Here is a 19,912-nt window from a genome sequence, read left to right as displayed (position 1 = left end):
AAAGTAAAGAAATCAAGTCGATTTCGACGCCAGGTGCCCTGTGGTTTTCTTTGGTAGAATACAGGAGGGGTTTTTCATTGCCACCTCCTGCGCAGTGTGAGATGATGCCTTTCAGTATCTTCTTATATCACTGCTGCCCAATATAGGTGTTTCTCACAGTCTGGGAAACAAACCAGCGGGGATTTGAATCGGCAACCTTCTGCTTGTTCGTCAAGCATTTCCCTACTGTGCCACTTAAGGTGACTATAATATGCCGTGCACCGAGTATAATAGGATCCTATGGGGTTTGGGGAAAAACGTTTAAAAATTGTTTGAAATTGCCCGCTTGCCCATTTCTTTTGTGGGTTGGGTGGTAGGTAGCATCCATCATGCCCTATCACCCAACCCAGTTTGGTGTCCCTAGGAGCTACCCATGGGTAACCATGCAGTGTTTCAAGTTTTCCCATGGTTCTCTATGGCTGAAACATTCAAAATGTTCCAAGTTTTGTTTCATTGAAACGCTGATTCGATGAAACATTTTGGCCAGCTGCATTTTGTTTCAAGCTCAAAACAAAACACAAAATCTGTTTTGTGCACATCCCTAATTTTTTTAAGCTTTGAAGAGGATGTTTGCCTCAAGAGAGGGTTCCCCGCCCCTCTGCAGTTGGGCTAGAATACCACATCTATCAGAACACTACATGTGATTTCTCCTCTTCCTTTACACCATAATTTCCCAGATGCACTCTTGAGGATCTTTGTGAATACCATTTTCATGAATGTGTCCCCCGATTCATCAGAAGACATGCCTGGAAACCCTCCCCACCCCGCATTGTAGCTACAGTGCTTAGCTTGTAAATTCAGAGATGTCAGGGAGGATCAAAGGCTGCCTAGAACTTATATCCTGTACAAAGGAATATAGGAAGCTGCCTTATATTGTGCCAGACCTTTGGTCCATCTAGGTCAGTGTTGTTTATATTGATGGGCAGGGGATTCTCCAAGGTTTCAGGCAGGAGCTGGAGCATACAGTTGAGCATGGGAGGAAGGCCGTCCTTGGGTCATTGCCACCTTCAGCACTTCTAGGGGTCACCGGAGGCTTGGCCACCACTTCCCCCTGCCCTCCGCTTTCCCCCGCACCCAGCCATGGCCACTATCAAGAAAAGGAGTTGCGTGTTCCCTCCACTGCTCCCAGTCAACGCTCCATTCAAGTGCTGGCTGGCCGCTTCTTTCTCTGCCTCACTTGGGGCAGAGAAAGAAAACAGCCCAACAGCACTTGAACAAAGTGCCGACTGGGAGTAGCAGAAAGGTACCAATTGTGGTCACCCCGCCCCGGGCATATTTATTTATTTATTTATTTATTTATTTATTTATTTGGCCAATTTCTATACTGCCCCAAACAAAATTTAAACATCAAAACCATTTAAAATTTAAGGCCATCTTAAAAAGTGTTGAAACTATTAAAACTGTAAACCTAATTAAAATTTAGATTTTTTAAAAACATCCTACGCAGGGGCATGGTCAGCACGCACTCACAAAACAATACCGAGGAGGGGGCCACCGGCAAGAGCTTGTCCCTCAGCTGCCGGTGAGCGCCCTATGCTCCTGAATAGGTGTCTTTCCCATCCCTGCCTGGAGATGCCAGGGATTGAACCTGGGACCTTGTGCATGCAAAGCAGACGCTCTCCCACTGAGCTATGGCCTTCTAATCTCAGTGTGGTTGGAGGGAAGGCCAGTCATATTTGGATCTCAGCAGAGCTGGCCTCGTCATGAGGTGCATGGAGACAGTTGCCTCAGGTGGTGGATTATCAGGTGATGGGGACGGTACCAGCCGCCATGCCGTTTGCCTGCTGCCATCTGGCTCAGCAAAATGGCCTGAGACCCTCTTGCCCACACCACTACTGTTGCTATAAAACAGAGCTGCGCAACCTGAGCCCTCCAGCAGTTGTTGGACTACAACCCCCATCATCCCCAGTCACAGTGGTCATTAGTCAGGAATGATGGGCGTTGGGATCCAACAACAGTGCCAAAGTTGTGCAGCCCTGCTAGGAAAGGAAAGGAAAGGAAAGGAGTGGGCTAAAGCAAGTGTTTCTTGCCCCTTTACCTAGTGCATGATGGTGATCTGATGTGCCCAACCTGTAGATGTGAAGAACTGCAAGAGATGAGAGGAAAACAGAGGAAAGGAGACTCTCTAGCCCGTCACTCTTCTCCCCTTCGCTTCCTCTTCCTCTCTGTGCCCTTCTTCCTTTTCAAATCTAGCCAGCGTGGTGTAGTGGTTAGAGTGCTGGACTAGGACCCGGGAGACCTGAGTTCAAATCCCCATTCAGCCATGAACCTAGCTGGGTGACTCTGGGCCAGTCACTTCTCTCTCAGCCTAACCTACTTCACAGGGTTGTTGTGAGGAGAAACTTAAGTTGGAGGAAGAGCGGGATATAAATGTAAATTATACATTTACATCCTTACATCCTTATACATTTACATCCTTGGAGGAAGAGTGGGATATAAATGTAAAAATTAATTAATTAATTAATTAGTGCAAAAGGTGGAGGGGAAGGAGCAGCTCTATGCACCTGCTGGTTGAATGCATCAGATTGACACCACGTGCTGCTGTAGGGGGTGTGAGTGGCGTTCAGGTGCCAAAAGAGATTGGGTCTCCCCCTGGATTCGAAAGACCTAGTTCCAGTCCCGCCCATGCTACTGATATTACCGACAGACTCAGTTTCTCATCTGTAAACTGGGAATAATGGTGACCTACTTCATATGATTGCTGTGAGGATATGCTTGGAATGTAAAAGTGCAAAGGAACAGATATATAGCAGCCATGGTGGACCGTTTCTATGAAAATGAAGGCACCGTGTACATGCTTATAGGCTCTGTCCTTTCCAATCAGCCTCCTGGTCAAAGGAAATATGGTGCTATCTAATGCACGTATTTATTAAGGTGTATATGCATGAATGGATGCCCACAGTTGCCCATACATTTCCACAGCTGCACAGGGGGAGATTCTTAGGAGCTAGGCTGCACATAGATACATCCACACTGGTGCGGTTTGAGTGATAATGTCTGACCGACTGCCCAGTCGTGTGAGGCTCATGGGTGCGTATCTCCTCGCAGCTCAACACACAATACCACCCCATGTGCTTGTGCTTGCTTCTCCTCATGCGATCGGGCAGCCAATCAGCTGATATCATCAGAACCAGCCCAGTTATTCCCATGATTAAGGGATTCATATGATACCCCTGCTAAATGAGCAAAGAGGCACTTTTTAAAGAGGTGATTCTCTTATATTGTGGTGATTCTCTTATATTTAGCGGGGGGTGGGGGTGGAACTACTGTTCCAATCCAAGCCCAGGACAGTAGGTATGATTGTTGTTGGGGTCTACCTTATATTGGGGTTGTTGTGATCTACCAAAGTGATTGTTGTTGGGGTCTACCTTATATTTCCTTTTAGATTGTGAACCTTTTGAACAGAGATCTGTCTTATTTATGTATTTTTCTTTGTAAGCTACTTTGATCACTTTTAGTTGAAAAGTGGTATATAAATATCTCTAGCAGTGGTAGTAAGTGATTAGAAGTTTGATTGTCCTCTCTTTTACATTTGTTTTAATTTCATGCTGGTCGTTGACCGAAATAAAGAGATTTCGGTGGCAGTAAGTGATTGCTAAGCTATCAAAACCAAGCCTGTCTGTAGCCTGGTTTGTGCTAACGTTTTCCACCCACCACTGAAACGTAGCAGCTCCTTGTGTGCAGAACTATAAGAACATAAGAAGAGTCCTGCTGGATCAGGCCCAAGGCCTATCTAGTCCAGCATCCTATTTCCCACCGTGGCCCACTAGATACAACAATACAACAAACATTTATATACCACTTTTAGAAAAAAATGGCCCCAAAGCGGTTTACATAAATATTAAATTAATCAATTAATTAATGAAAATGGCTGCCTGTCCCCAAAGGGCTCACAGTCTTAAAAAACACCTAAGACAGACACCAGCAACAGACACTGGAGGGATACTCTCCTGGGTATGGATACAGCCAGTTACTCTCCCCCTGAAGCGCTAAATTGTCTTCCCCCCTGAAGTGCTAAAGTGTCCAGCGACTTCTCTTGTGTGATTAGGTTGGATCAGTTCCAGTTTGTGACTCCTGAGGATGTGGACAAGCTGATTGGAATGGTGCGGCCTACCACCTGTTCTCTTGACCCTTGTCCGACATGGCTTATATTATCTGGCAGGGGGGTTGTTGTAGAAGGCCCGGTAGAGATTATAAATGCGTCTCTGAGGGAAGGTAGGATGCCTCCTTGTCTTAAGGAGGCAATTATTAGACCGCTTCTGAAGAAGCCTACCCTGTATCCCTCGGACTTGAACAACTACAGGCCTGTCTCCAACCTTCCGTGGCTGGGCAAGGTAATTGAGAGGGTGGTGGCCTCACAGCTCCAGACAGTCTTGGATGAAACTGATTATCTTGACCCATTTCAAACTGGCTTTCGGGCTGGGGTGGAGACTGCTTTGGTCGGCCTGATGGATTATCTCCAATTGGCAATTGACAGAGGAAGTGTGACTCTGTTGGTCCTTCTAAACCTCTCAGCGGCTTTCAATACTATCGACCATAGTATTCTTCTGGAGCGTCTTAGGGGGTTGGGAGTTGGAGGCACTGCTTTGCAGTGGTTCCGCTCCTACCTCTCGGGCAGGTTCCAGATGGTGTCCCTTGGAGACTGCTGTTCTTCAAAATCTGAACTTTTGTATAGTGTTCCCCAGGGCTCCATATTATTTCCAATGTTGTTTAATATCTACATGAAACCGCTGGGAGAGATCATCAGGAGATTTGGTGCAGGGTGCTACCAGTATGCTGATGACACCCAAATCTATTTCTCCATGTCAGCATCATCGGGAGAGGGCATAACCTCCCTAAATGCCTGCCTGGAGTCAGTGATGGGCTGGATGAGGGATAACAAACTGAGACTGAATCCGGCTAAGACAGAGGTACTCATTGTGTGGGGTCGGAACTCAAGAGATGATTTTGATCTGCTGTTCTGGATGGGGTCACACTTCCCCTTAGGGAACAGGTACGCAGTCTAGGGTTGCTTCTGGATCTGAGCCTCTCCCTGGTCTCCCAGGCTGAGGCGGTGGCCAGAAGTGCCTTCTATCAGCTTTGGCTGATACGCCAGCTGCTTCTGTTTCTTGAGGTGAATGACCTCAAAACAGTGATACATCTGCTGGTAACCTCCAGACTAGATTACTGTAATGCACTCTATGTGGAGCTGCCCTTGTACATAGTCCAGAAACTACAGCTGGTCCAGAATGCAGCAGCCAGGCTGGTCTCTGGGTCATCTCAGAGAGACCATATAACTCCTGTATTGAAGGAGATACACTGGCTTCCGATATGTTTCCGGGCAAAATACAAGGTGCCAGTTATAACCTATAAAGCCCTTAACAGTTCGGGCCCTGGGTATTGAAGGGAATTCCTTCTTTGGCATGAACCCCACCACCCACTGAGATCTGCTGGAGAGGTCCATCTGCAGCTGCCACCGGCTCATCTGGTGGCCACTCAGGGACGGGCCTTCTCCACTGCTGCCCCGAGGCTTTGGAATGCGCTCCCTAGTGAAATAAAAGCCTCCCCATCTCTGACAGCTTTCAAAAAGTCTTTAAAAACACATCTCTTCACCCAGGCTTTTAATTTATGTTGTTTTAATGGTTTTAATGCTATTTTAAAAATTTTAAATTGTTGTAATGTGTGTGTGTGTCCCCCTTTTGTCTTAACGAATGTTTTATTTTGTTTTTATTCTGTTGTAAACCACCCAGAGATGCAAGTTTTGGGCGGCATAAAAATGTTTTAATTAAAAAAAAAATAGAATCACCACTTCTAAAAAGTACCTCTTTGCTCAGCAGAAATGCCTCTGAGAAGCCAACAGGCAAGAGCTGAAGGCATGCCCTCTCTCCTACTGTTGATCTCCTGCAACTGATATCTAGAGGCATCTTGCCTCTGAGGCTGGAGGTGGCCTATAGCCACTGATACACCTGTCTTCCATGGATTTGTCTGCCCTTGTTAAAGCCATCCTAGTAGTGGCCATCGCCACATCCTGTGGCAGAGAATTCCACAGATTAATTATGCGCTGTGTGAAAAAGTACTTCCTTTTGTTGGTCTTAAATTTCAGCCTTCAGTTTCACAGGCATCTGTCTGTACGTGTCACTTGGTCACAAGGGTTGGAGTGTATAGGGGCAGATATGGTTTGGGAGGAGGGGAAGAAATGATACCATGACAAGGGAAAGAGGGGTGGGGAAAATGCCTGGGTTTGGAGGAGCAGAGCCAGGCCTCTTTTTCTGGGCTGTTTTCCACCCGGCCAGGCTAGGTTTGCCAACCCTCCAGGATTGGCCCAAAGTCTCCAGGCAGGGGCGGAGCTACAACTGGGTGAATGGGTTCAAAGAACCCCAGCTGCCACCAATCAGGGGCCACAAGCGCAGCCCCAGAAACGCCCCCCCCCATGTCTGACGTCAGATGTGTGTGGCATTATTTCAGTCCCAAACGGGGCCGTGAGCCCCATTTGGAGCCAAAATCAGCCCCCGCTGCGTTGGGCAGCGTGACTGAAGTGACTCTCCCTGCCTTAAAGCCAACGCAGCAGGGCCGATTGATCTCCCTCCCAAATGGGGCCACACATTTAAGAGAGGGATCGGCCCGTGCTGCATTGGCAGCGTGGCTGGAATGGGGAGAGTCGTTCTGGCCCATGCTGCCCAACGCAGTGCGGACCAATCTCCCTTCCAAATGGGGCCATGCGGCCCAGTTTGGGAGGGAGACCACTCCCCCTGCGTCTACCCCCTAGTGCGGCCCCATTTGGGAGGGAGAGATGCAGATGTAGGGGGCGGGGGCGGGGCGCTGTGGCGGCTGCCAAACATAGGCTGCCGTCAACCTCGGTGCGCTCCTGGTAGGCACCTCTGGCACTCCCATGTTGTTGTTAAACTCCTGGGCTAGAAGGTTGGACTTGAGAATGGAGAGACCCAGGTTCAGCCATGAAATTCCCTGGGTGACTTTGGAGCTGTAATTTTCTTTGGGCTGGTTCACACAATCAGTTTAATGTCTGCTTACTGGCAAAACTGAGATCCCCAAGTTGCGTGTGCTCTCATGGAGCCTGTTGTGAACTCAAGGGGTCTCCCCCTCCCAATCCTAGATCCACATCAAGACCAACCAACATTTAAGCGGGATCTGAAGTCAGCTGGTTGATCCTGGATATATGTTGAGTTTTGTGGTGCGGATGTGGTTTTGGCAAAAATGTTAGCACACCACAAGTACACACAGCTTGGGGATCTCAGATTTGCCAATAAGTAGACATTAAGATGATTGTGATTTGCCATAAGTAGACATTAAGATGACTGTGAGAACCAGCCCTTTGAGTAGTCAGCCTCACACAGGTTTCCTGATGATAACATGAGGCAGTGGTGGGGGAATCTATGAACACTATCCTGTGCTCCCTGGAGGAAGGGAAGGATAACATTTAACAGAGAAAACAACTGCTAGAATTAGGATTAGACGGAATGATAGACTTTGGGTCTATCCATAACTAGTGGCCATTACAGCCCAAAAGGGAACCTCCATGTTCAGAGGAGTATATTTGTATGGTTTCCAGAGGTTGAGGATCTCCATCGTGAGCTGTTTGTGGGCCTGAAGAGAACATCTTGGGGAAACAGGGTGTTTCAACATATGAGGACAATATGGCACACCTAATGGCACAGTAGGGAAATGACTTGATTATCAAGCCAGAGATTGCCGTTTTGAATCCCCACTGGTACATTTCCCAGACTATGGGAAACACCTATATTGTGCAGCAGTGATATAGGAAGATGTTGAAAAGCATCATCTCATACTGCATGGGAGGAGGCAATGGTAAACCTATGCTGTATTCTACTAAAGAAAACCACAGGGCTCTACTCGAGGGCACACTTTACACTAATGTAAATATAAACCCTGCCTTATGCTCATTTTCATTATAATTACATTGGCATTACCTCACCTTCTCTACTTCCACTTCTGCATTAAGGGGCTCTTCCAGAGGGCAATACAGAGTGCTTTGAAAATAAGTTGAAGGAGAGAGCTTACTCAGCATCCACATACTCTCACAGACATTTTTTCCAGCATAATCTCACATGCAGGATACATGACCAGCAGGGCCCTTGTGAGATTTCGGCAGTGTCACTGCCGGCCATTTCTTGCTTTCTTTGATTAACCCACCCTTTCCCCTATTTGTCAGAAAATACATATTGCGAAGTGGTGGATCACAGAAAGCCAGAGCTGGCCAGCAGGTGGCACTGAGGAAATCGTGCGAGGTCCCTGCTGGCCACGTGACTTACGTGTAAGATTGTGCTGGAAAATACGACGCTAGTCTGTGGGAGTGTGTGGATGCTGAGCAAGCTCTCACCTTCAACTTATTAGCAAGCTCTTTTCAAAGGCTCTTTATTGCTGTCTGGAAGAGCCTAAGGAGAGAGTTTCACAGAAATAATGAGCGAGATGCTCAAAAGCAATGTAAACCTTCACACGTGAAAACGCACCCACTATATGGCTCGACCCCACCATGCCATTGCATAAGGAGCATGGCGGAGGACCTCTTTTTTCATTGCAAAGGACTGAGATAGCAAGATTCTGCTGAGTCACCCAAGGTTGCACGCCAAGTATATGGAGGAACCTGGTCTCCTACCGCCCACACCACCAAGAGTGAACATCTTTTGGTTTCCCTCAGTCTTTCTGTGCCAAGAGATTCCTTCCTGTCTTTTTCTGCGATCCCATCACTTGGTAATGGAGGGAAGGATGTAGCCCTTGCATTTTCAGCCAGTGCTAGTATTACAGCATTTCTGGGCAGGGACATCCTAAAGAAACTATGTCTCAGTAGGAGTAGCTCTCTGGGCCAATACGAGAAACAATAGAAGGAGGAAGACTCCGAGGGAAGGCAGGAAAGCTATTCGGCCGCCAACACCCAACCCTCTGGAAGAAGGAGTTGGTGGGTGAGATATTAGATACACCCATCTGGCAGGTAAATACAAACATGTTCAAAGCCACTGGAGGAGTGCTTGGCAAGTTGGAGGCCCACAGGCAAAACCTGCCCTCTCAACAGTCTCTCTGTTACCACTAAGCCTGTGGAGCATGAGTGCTTGTATTCTGTACCTAAGGAGAGTCTGATATTCAGGAGCTTGAAGTTTCCCCTGAAACCAGGGCCGATGCTCATCTTTGGCCTTGCAGCTGTTGTCGGACTACAACTCCATTGTAGTTCGACAACAGCTGGAGGGCCAAATCTGTGTAGCCCTGGTATGCAGGATTTTTATCATTTCCAATAAGAGGTTTGAATTGTGCTAGTCCAGGCCTGCTCAACCTAGCCCCCCACCCTCAGCTGGTTTTGGACTACAACTCCCATAATCCCCAGCCACAGTGGTCAATATCCAGGGATTATGGGAGTTGAAGGCCAACAACTGCAGGAGGGCCTAAGCTGAGCAGCCCTGTGCTAGTCCCTATTAGAGATGAAGGAAAGGTAGCTGATATCCCACGCAAGGGTACATCAGCCCAGTAATGTTGCATGCACACCAGTTGCACAAGTTAGGCAAATTGCACAAATGCAAAAACAAATGTGCAAATGATGCTACACAAGAGTAAGTCCATTATTTTAATTGGCATAGTCTTTTGTAACATCATTTGTGTAACCTACACAGCTTGCATGCCCTCAACATTACTGGGCCATGGCAAAAAGAGCAATAAAGAAGGGAATGTAGAAGGAGAATATTGTTATGAGAATTGGCAACCAGTTTTGGTAAAATTAAGCCAATTCATTTAGGGATGGTTTACATGTGTTTGGTATATACATATTATGAGACTTTTTTGATTGGGGCGGTATATAAATGTACTACATAAATAAATATATTATAATATTACAGTATTTTTATGATAGCTTATTGAGCAGTAAAGGGTCTATTTTGGGATATTTATTGGTTACATAGGAACACGTATTTGTATTGTTGTTGTTTATTTCAGCCCAAGGCCAGCATAGGTATTTGTAATTTATATTTAGTTTTGTAGGTTTATTTATTTATTTGTTGTTGTTGTTTTTAATGAAGCAATTCCTCCTTACCTGAACTGGCCTACAAAGCTTCAGTTGTGTATTCTTCTAATTCCGTTTGCTTTTTATTCAACATCCCCTATTCTGGCAGCTGCTGGTTTGCCGTTTTAAAGAGGGGCAAAGCCCCCAGTGTTCCGAGCTGAGCAACTTGATTCTTAACATTATAGCCTACAAAGTATCCCTCAAAAGTCAAATTTCAAAAGCAAAATTTAAACAAAACAAAACAACACTGGAACACAGAAACTTGAATTCTGAAATGTTGCCAGACTTCTAATGTATGCAAAATTTCATTTTGACATTCCAGACATAGCCCCTTCCCAAACAACTGGTGAGCAGTCCTAATTAGCCTGGGAGTGAACAAAATCCACTCACCAAGAGTTGCAAAGGAAAATATTTTGGAAGGGATAACTCAGTGCCAAAACAATGGCCATGAGCATCAGGAGACAATCCACGTGCTATTGCAGTCTTTCTCCATTGCCACCTCCTCCTCCTCCTTGAGTATCTGCTTTAAACTGTCAACACGATCCACAAGAGGAGTCAGAGTGTGTCTGTTGATTGTGGCACCTCTTTCTCTGTTTTGCATCTTTGTTTTGCTCGGCATTCTCTTTTTATTATTCTAATAATCTAATTTAAATCCTAAAAGCCTCAGGGTAGGATCTTTCTTTGCAAAGTGCCATGCAAAGTGAAGATGTGAGAGTTTAATCATTAATAACAATTCAACCTCAGGATGGTTCTATAGCTCAACACCCCCTCCCTAAGCATGAGCTAATTAAGCAATTAAACATTTGCAAGTGAATGGATTGCAAAGCAGCACAAAAGGTTCCTAGAGCAGCCTTGCAAAATATCAGTGGGAATATGCATTGCCATAATTTTTCTTCGAGTTGGGTCACCTGCTGAGCAACAGTTATTTTGTAGTGCTTGCAATATGCCCAGAGAAGCACTGAAGTGGTACATCCCCTACCCCAGAAGGCTCATAGTCTCGAAGCTGATTGGCATCTGCAGATAGAACACAGAGGCCGCATTCACATGTAACGCGGAACTGTGGGTCCAATGGAACTGCGGTTCCACTACCCACCCCACCCCTGCTCTCCTGTCCGAATTGAAGTAAGGGCCCAATTGTTCACCATATAGAAGCTGCACCACTACTTTTGCCTACTTTTGAAGCACAATCTAGGTGTGCATCTCTCTGACTTGAAGAATGGAAGGTTATTCCTAGATAATTAAAACCATGTACCTGGTCTATTTTGTTGCCACTGATGAGAACATAAGAACATAAGAACAGCCCTGCTGGATCAGGCCCACGGCCCATCTAGTCCAGCATCCTGTTTCACACAGTGGCCCACCAGATGCCGCTGGAAGCCACAGACAGGAGTTGAGGGTGTGCCCTCTCTCCTGCCATTACTCCCCTGCAACTGGTACTCAGAGGCACCCTGCCCTTGAGGCTGGAGGTGGCCCACAGCCCTCTGACTAGTAGCCATTGATAGACCTCTCCTCCATGAAGTCTTCCAAACCCCTCTTAAAGCCATCCAGGTTGTTGGCTGTCACCACATCCTGTGGCAGAGAGTTCCACAAGTGGATCACGCGTTGTGTGAAAAAGTACTTCCGTTTGTTGGTCCTAGACCTCCTGGCAATCAATTTCATGGAGTGACCCCTGGTTCTAGTGTTGTGTGAGAGGGAAAAGAATCTCTCTCTCTCCACTTTCTCCATGCCATGCATGATTTTATAGACCTCATAGAATTGCACAATTATAGACCTCATAGAATTGCACAAAAGATTTTAGGGCTCTTCTTAGCCCTACCACAGACCATGAAAGAATAACCATATCATTGGCATACAGAAGAAGTGAGACATGCCTATGTGCTAATTTAGGCAGGTGAACTCTTTTTTATCAAGATGTTGTACTACTGAGTTGATATAGTAATTAAATAAGATTGGGGCAAGCACACACCCTTGTTTGACTCCTCGCATTGTAGGGATTGAATCAGTTAATTGACCCTGAATGCCACATCTAACTCTTGGCACAACAGTTACTAGCCCATACAAATTTTTACTAGCCCAGTTATCCACGCATGCCTGCTTTAGTCATTTGTGGCCTTAAGCACCACCTGTACTCTTATACACTTACCTGAGCTTTAAGAGCAGCATCTCAGATCCTGTTCTCTAGCCTGCCATTTACAGATTCCAGGGACAGGGTAGTCTCTTGCACGTGCGCAGAGAACCCTGAAATGGGCCAAAAATGGCTGAATCCAACCTGTCATTTGGGCAGCAGGTGGGCCCAGGGAAGTAGCTCTTGCTGTCGCCTCTGCCTCCGCCTCCCCCACCTCAGTCCACAACCTGCCCTGTCTCCGCTACCATCTCCACCACACAGGTCCCCACCCACTTTTGAAAAAAGTCTTTAAAAAATATTTAACTTGCTCCTGGCCACCCTCCTGTGGGCAGTGATGGTGGGGGGTGGGAGTGGGAGGGCAACAACGGGGCTATAGGGAGGCCTCCCAGAACATTTGGAGGCCCTCCTGGAGACAGGAGGTCACGGACCAGATCCCCAAGGTCCGTGGCAAAGTGCACCTCTGGTGGAAGGAGCAGCCAGGAAGGTTACGAGAGTTGGGCATGCTCCTGATCCGTGGTCATATGTTTGCAAGGATCAAGGGAAGAGGAAGAGAGAATGATCATGTGGGAGGAGGGAGCTGGGTAGGATGGGAGCACCCTACCCAGATTATCTCCCCAGCATTTTACTGAGGGTGGACAAAAAACCATCTGACCCAGCTCCCACCTCCCACACCATCTTTCTCCCCTCTTCCTACCTTGCTTCTGAACTTACACTGTGGATTGGGAGCGTGCTTGGCTCTCCTACCGTGGCTGGGTGCTTCTCCTACCCAGATGGTGATCATGTTAATGAGCCTAGTGTCTGAATAGGACTAATGAGTAAAAAGGATCGTGTGAACAAGCCTCTTATATTGTGCAAATGTAGTTATCTGTACATAGGTACAGGGTTTTCAGTGAATGACTGGGTTACGGATCCCTCAAATAGAATGAACCTGGGTACTGGTCCCTCAAATGCATGGTACAGAGAGGAAGTGTACCTGCATTGAACCTAACATGTGAATCACTGTACCTGTGTACATATCTGGATCTATGTACACTGTACACATGTACAATGTTTAATGGAATGTCTGAATAAGGCTATTGTGGTCTTGTGGTAGTAAGCATGAATTGTCCCCTTTGTTAAGCAGTGTCTTCCATGGCTTGCATTTGAATGGGAGACTGCTTGCATGCAGAGGTGCTCCTAGGTAATTATGGAGCCTGGATCTTAATGTCTTTGGAGCCATTCCTGCTTTGGAGCCCCTCCCCACACACACACCATGACACATGCAATATTTTTAACATGTGAGTTCTTGAGGGCACAAACGGCAACTGAACTCACAAGAATGTAATAATATAAAACAGGCATATTTATGTAAATATGTATTCGCAGGAACATTTCAACACGCAGCTTAACCCCATATATTTATTTCCCCGCTTCCCCCTCTGTCTAGAAAGCATAGGTCATGCTTAGCTGCCTGGCACGGTGGTGGGCCAGCTGGTCTTGTGGGCCAGCTGGTCTTGTGGTAGCAGGGGCGGAGCCACCATGGGGCGAATGGGTTCAAAGAACCTGGGCTGCGCCCAATCAGGGGCCATGCTTTGCAGCCCTGACATGCCCCCTGCATCTGACATCAGATGCAGGGGTGCTAGTTTAGCTCCCGAGCGGAGGGCGCGCGGCCCCTTCGGGAGCTAAACTAAGGCTGGCGCTGTGTTTGCAGCACCAGCCAGGAGCGGCTCTTCCCTGCAAAGGCAGGGTAGAGCCACTCCTGGGCTGCGCTGCGAACGCAGTGCCAGCCTTACTTTAACTGCCAAAGGGGCCATGTGGCCCCTTCGGGAGTTAAACTGCACTCCTGGTCCCGAACAGAGCCTCAAGGCTCCGTTCAGGAGCTAGACCATGCCTCCGCGTCTGACATCAGATGCGGGGGCGTGACTATCCCAGCATCTGACGTCAAGACGCAGGGGTGGGGTTAGTGGAGCCGCCGCGGCAGCTGCACACAGGCTGCCGGCGGTCCTGCTCCGCCACTGTGTGGTAGCAAGCATGACTTGTCCCCTTAGCGAAGCAGGGTCTGCCCTGGTTGCATATGAATGGGAGACCAGAAGTGTGAGCACTGGAAGATCTTCCCCTCAGGGGACGGAGCCGCTCTGGGAAGAGCAGAAGGTTTCAAGTTCCCTCCCTGGCTTCTCCAAGATAGGGCTGAGAGAGAGTCCTGCCTGCAACCTTGGAGAAGCCGCTGCCAGTCTGTGAAGACAATACTGAGCTAGATGGACCTATGGTCTGACTCAGTATATGGCAGCTTCCTATTTCCTACGGTTTTCTTGTGTTTTATTGAATTAATTTATTTGTGTTCTGTGAATGTGGGATCATGTCTCTGAAAGATAATGTTATGGACAGCGGATTTTGGTGGGTGTTTGATCCAAAATGGACTGGGGGTGGGGGGTGGGCGCTGAGTAGAGCCATTTTGTGCAGTCTTGGTGTGAGACTCTGTTATTGCTGAGAATAGTACCTGTTGTTGTGCTCTCTGTACATGGCCTTCCATCTTTCCCTCCCAGTCAAGGTGATGAGATCATCAGCACTTAGCTTTTTGTTTTGAATTGGGATGAGGGAGGGAAGGTGAGAGTGCAACTCTGTAGCAGAGGCCTGTTCTGGCAGCAGAGGGGAGAGATCTGGAGTGAATGTCAGAGTGAATCCATCTGGGAAGGCATTCCATTGACCTTCCATGCTTGGTCGCCAGGAGGGAATTATTCTCGCCACCGGTTAATAGGTGAAGTGATATTTCCAAGTCTCCTTTACAGTGTACAACAGAGGGAGAGTCTTCAGCAGTGTGTAGCCATTGGGGTGAAGAGGCCTTGGACATTGATCCTTGGTATTGGAATAGGTATAAGTGTGTTTCTATGTTCATCTGTGAAATATTAGCAGATATGGAACACAGGAACATAGGAAGCTGCCATATACTGAGTCAGACCACTGGTCCATCTAGCCCATTATTGTCTACACAGACTGGCAGCAGCTTCTCCAAGGTTGCAGGCAGGAATCTCTCTCAGCCCTATCTTGGAGGGGCCAGAGAGGGAACTTTGAACCTAGATGCTCTTCCCAGAGCGGCTCCATCCCCTAAAGGGAATATCTTACAGTGCTCACATGTAGTCTCCCATTCAAATGCAACCAAGATGGACCCTGCTTAGCTAAGGGGGCAAGTCATGCTTGCTACCACAAGACCAGCTCTCCTCTCTTATATGCTTATAGTCAGTTCCAGGAAGAGTTTAAGCATGTGCACAGGGGCATAGCAAGGTTGGAGTGGGCCCAGAGACAAGATTTTAAAATGCTCCCACCCCACTGAAGCTCAGCTCATGAAGTAAAGAAAGCTTATATGAGGCTGAATAGTGGTAATAAAAAGCATAGTTATATCTATATCTATATCTATATCTATATCTATACATACATACATACATACATACATACATACATACATACATATCCTATGTGCCACAATAGAATATCATCCTAAATTGTTTTTTAAAAGGTTTTGTAAATTGTGGACGATGCAAGTCATTTCATGGTACTAGAGAAAGACATACTGTTCTAGTAGCTCCAGGTCTTAACACTCACATCAGTTTCGGAGGATGAATACAACTGAAGGAAGCCCGGGCAGGTGCGTGGCCGGGGGAGTCAGTCATGTGACTTGCCTCTGGGGGGCCCCCAAGGCAGTGGGCCCCCAGACAACTGTCTCCCCTTGCCCTATTATCGTTACGCCCCTGCACGTGCAGAAGCTATTAGAAGAGTAGATTAGGAAAGTCTGACCAAGATTTGGAAAGTTCTGGAGGCAAACCTGGTCCACAGCAAACAAATATGGGATTGTCTCTTGTAGCTAACACACCCTTCCTCTCTAGCAGCTCAGGAGAACACCTTTCCCTTGTGGCTGGCTGGGAGGTTGTTTGCTCCATCATCATACAAATGAGTTTCTGGAAAGGAACTAAACAAGGGCCACCCCCTGGCAGCAGGCACCAAAGATTCCCAGAAGAACAAGGTGCACAGGAAATGCTTAGCTAGTTGCAAAACTAGTCAGACAAGAGGCCTGCCTTGTTTATGGGTCCTCCTATAACTGCGGGCCCCAATGCAGGTGGAGGCCTCCCCAGCTTGTCCCTGGGGGTGGATGGCTCATAAGCCATAGACTGGGAGGAGATCAAAAGTCCCTCTGGCCCAATACCCCATCATGAGGCAGAGCCTTCCTTAGCCATACATGCTCAGGACTGACTGCTTGTGCAAATGTAGTCCACAGCAAACTGGACGAGGAAGGTGACTGCAGAACAAAACAAGGTGACTCACGCTTGCAAGCCAAGCCACAGAGGGAAGTGTGGTGTAGTGGTTAGAGTGCTGGACTAGGACTGGGGAGACCCGAGTTCAAATCCCCTTTCAGCCATGATACTAGCTGGGTGACTCTGGGCCAGTCACTTCTCTCTCAGCCAAACCTACTTCCAGGGGCGTATCTAGGGTAGGGCAGGCAGGGCACGTGCCCCGGGCGCCACCTGAAGGCGGTGCCATTCTTAAAAATTAAAAAACATTTTAAAATGGCTGCTGAAAACAAAATGGCCACCATGCATGCTCAAATGGTCTCTGTGAGGCCCTAGACCATGCCAGGCCTTGAAGAGGCCATTTGAGCATGCACGGTGGCCATTTTGTTTTCAGCGGCCAGTTTTTTTAAAAAATATATTTTTTAAAATGGCCACCGCACATGCTCAAATGGTCCCTGTGAGGTCCTAAAGGCCAGAGGGGAGAGGGGGAACCTTTTCAGGCCCCCCCACACATGGCCTTTAGGATGCCCTCCCGAAGGGGCTACAGGTAAATTTATATATATATATATATATATATATATATATATATATATATATATATATATATGAATGACTGTACGAATTTAGTTTGGCACTAAGTACAGAGAATCAGGGCTTGTGAATACTGAGCTGAAGCTTATGAGCTAGGATTGTATTCATTTGCTCGCTCTTTGCTTCTTGTGATAAGTGAGTTAAATATGATGTCTTAATAATATGGCTATTAATGATGAGTTTGTCTTTGAATCAGTGTGAAATCCTTAGCAATAAGGCCCACTGGGAGTTTCTTGCTCTCTTTCTCTCATTTTAACTGTTTTTCTGAAATACTAGACTATATTCCAAGTAGTGACACAGTTTACTTTGCATATCCTTTAATTATTTTCAGAGTAGCTGGGAAAAGTCAAATTCTCCATTTATTTTTAAAGCTTATGTAATGCTACAATGCATAGTACTTCTGTTTAGAAGTACTATGCATTTCTGTTTAGTTTTCCAAGTACACCTCCACATAGTATTTGGGTATTTCATGAGCCCCAGCATACTGAAATTAGTAGTTTTCTAGCATTTTTTGGTCTGACTACGTCCACTGCTAAATAGTTTTTGAAATATTAAAAGATTAACGAGCTTGACTTGTATTTTTCAGCTGATATTATGGTAAAGTTATCTGAAAGGAGGGTGTCAGATGTTTGGACAGGGGGCGCAATTTCAGTGCTTGCCCTAGGCTCTATTTTCCCTTTTCTGCCTACTTCAAAGAGTTGTTGTGAGGAGAAACCTAAGTATGTAGTACACCGCTCTGGGCTCCTTGGAGGAAGAGTGGGATATAAATATAAAATAATAATAAATAATAAATAAATAATTACTAGCTGACCTGTGCGGCTGCCGCCGCCCTGCGGGGGCCGAGTGCAGCCACCGCCGCCTCGCCTCCGTGGCCGGGCCCGGCCAGTCCCGCCGCCTCGCTTCCGCGGCTGGGCCCGGCCAGGCCAGGCTACCTCTCTCTCTCCTCCCGCCCCCCGTCTCCGGCGGGGCAGAGTGCGGCCACCGCCGCCAGCGGGCCTGGCCGGCCCCAGAGTGCCGCCGCCGATGCCGTGGCTGGCCCCAGAGTGCCGCCATCAGGCCCGCCGCCTTGCCTCCGCGGCCGGGCCCAGCCCGGCCAGTCCCGCCGCCTCACCTCAGCGGCCCGGCCAGTCCCGCCGCCTCGCTTCCGCGGCCGGGCCCGGCCCCGCCGCCTCGCTGGGCCCCGCCGCCTTGCCCCGCCTCGCTGGGCCCGCCGCTCGCTGGGCCCCGCCACCACGGCCTGGCCCGCCGCCATTGCGCTGGGCTCCGCCGCCTCGCTGGGCTCCGCCGCCGCGGCACTGGGCCCGCCGCCTTGCCTCCACAGCCGCCCAGCAAGCGAATTCTCCTGGGTGTGCTGCCAGCCAATCAGGCGCCCCCTGCAGCCCAGCCAATCAGCTGGGCTGCCGGGACGCATTTCTCCTGGGCACACCCAGGAGAATTATATATATAGATTAATAATAATAATAATAATAATGATAATAATAATGATAATATTAATAATAATGTGCAAAACCTCTCTGTCTTCCTCTCTGCTCACAAAGAATTATGCTAATCGGCCTTGGTGTGGCAGGGGGAGATCCCACCCGCAATCTCTATCAATCAAACTTTGAGCACAAATAAAAGCCATGAATGGTGATTTCTCAAAGGAAATTATTGATTGAGGCACGTGCACTTTTCTGGTTATGCCAGTCCCTGGGACTAGGAGGTGCTTGTGAACTTGGCTGCCTGCCCACCCCCACCTCCACCCTTGGGAATCTAGCAAGTACAACTAGATGCCCTGGAAAGCAATTCTTCCCCATAAGCCATATACCAGAGTACAGGGGCGGGGGATGCCAAGTAATCGTATTTATTTAGGAATAAGGTGAACAGAAGGGGGGACAGACAAAAGGAGCTTGGCACCAAGAACACAACGCTCCTAACCCAGGTGTTCTCAAACCTGAGACCCCAGAGGTTGGACTGCAATTCCCAAGCATCCCCAGATACAGTGGCCAAAGGGATGGTGGGAGTTGTAGTCCAACAACATCTGGGAACCCATGTGAACTAGGGTTGCCACGCCCCCCAGAATTCTGGGTATCACCTGGATTTTAAGCATCTCACCCAGATTGCTTAGCCCAGCCGGATTCACCTGGATTTCAGCTTTCTTTCTTTCCTTTTTTAAAAGCTAAGCTCTAGCCCTTGTAGAAGTGGAGTTATGGAGCAAAACAGGCCCGTCACTATTCTGCTCAACCGCTGGACGTGGATTTAGAGAGGAAGAGCACAGGAGACTCACTGGGAGGGTTTCACTTTCACAAGTACAGTAATCCCCTGAGGAATGTGGCCTTGTTTGTTATCGGCAGGGGAGCCAGAATATGGCAACCTGAGTGAGAACCCCCATCCTAACCACAGAGAACATTCTTAGATGCACATGATATAAACACAATATGCCACCCCCCCCACCCTACAAACGATCAAGTGTGCAACACTGAGGTTTTTGCAACAGAGGCTTAACATTAGGCTGCAGCAGAGGTTGAGGCAAGAAGCAAGGCCCCTTCATTGGCCTTGGGGACCAAAGACCTTCTGGACCCTCCCTTCTGATGACGTTTCTTTCCTTTTCCATTTTGTTTGGTTTGCCTTTTTAAAAAGATTGCGAACGTTTTCGGGATTATTAATTTTTTAAAAAATACTGTCGGCTGCTCTGAACCTTTTGGAAAGAGTGGGATATAAATTTAACACACAAACAATAAAGAGTCTATAGAAATGTGCACACACAATTGTTGCAGCCGGGTTTCTGGAGTTCTGCTGCAGACATCGCTCACGGAGGAGGGGCCAGGATTGCATCGGCTGAGGCAAATCAATGCTGCAGCTGCAGCTGCAGCCTCTAATATCACTTCCTCTCTATAATTTTTCTTTTGACGTGAAGAA

The sequence above is a fragment of the Hemicordylus capensis genome, chromosome 6 (assembly GCF_027244095.1).
Source record: "Hemicordylus capensis ecotype Gifberg chromosome 6, rHemCap1.1.pri, whole genome shotgun sequence".
Classification (NCBI taxonomy): domain Eukaryota; kingdom Metazoa; phylum Chordata; class Lepidosauria; order Squamata; family Cordylidae; genus Hemicordylus; species Hemicordylus capensis.
Note: the sequence above shows the minus strand (reverse complement) of the source record.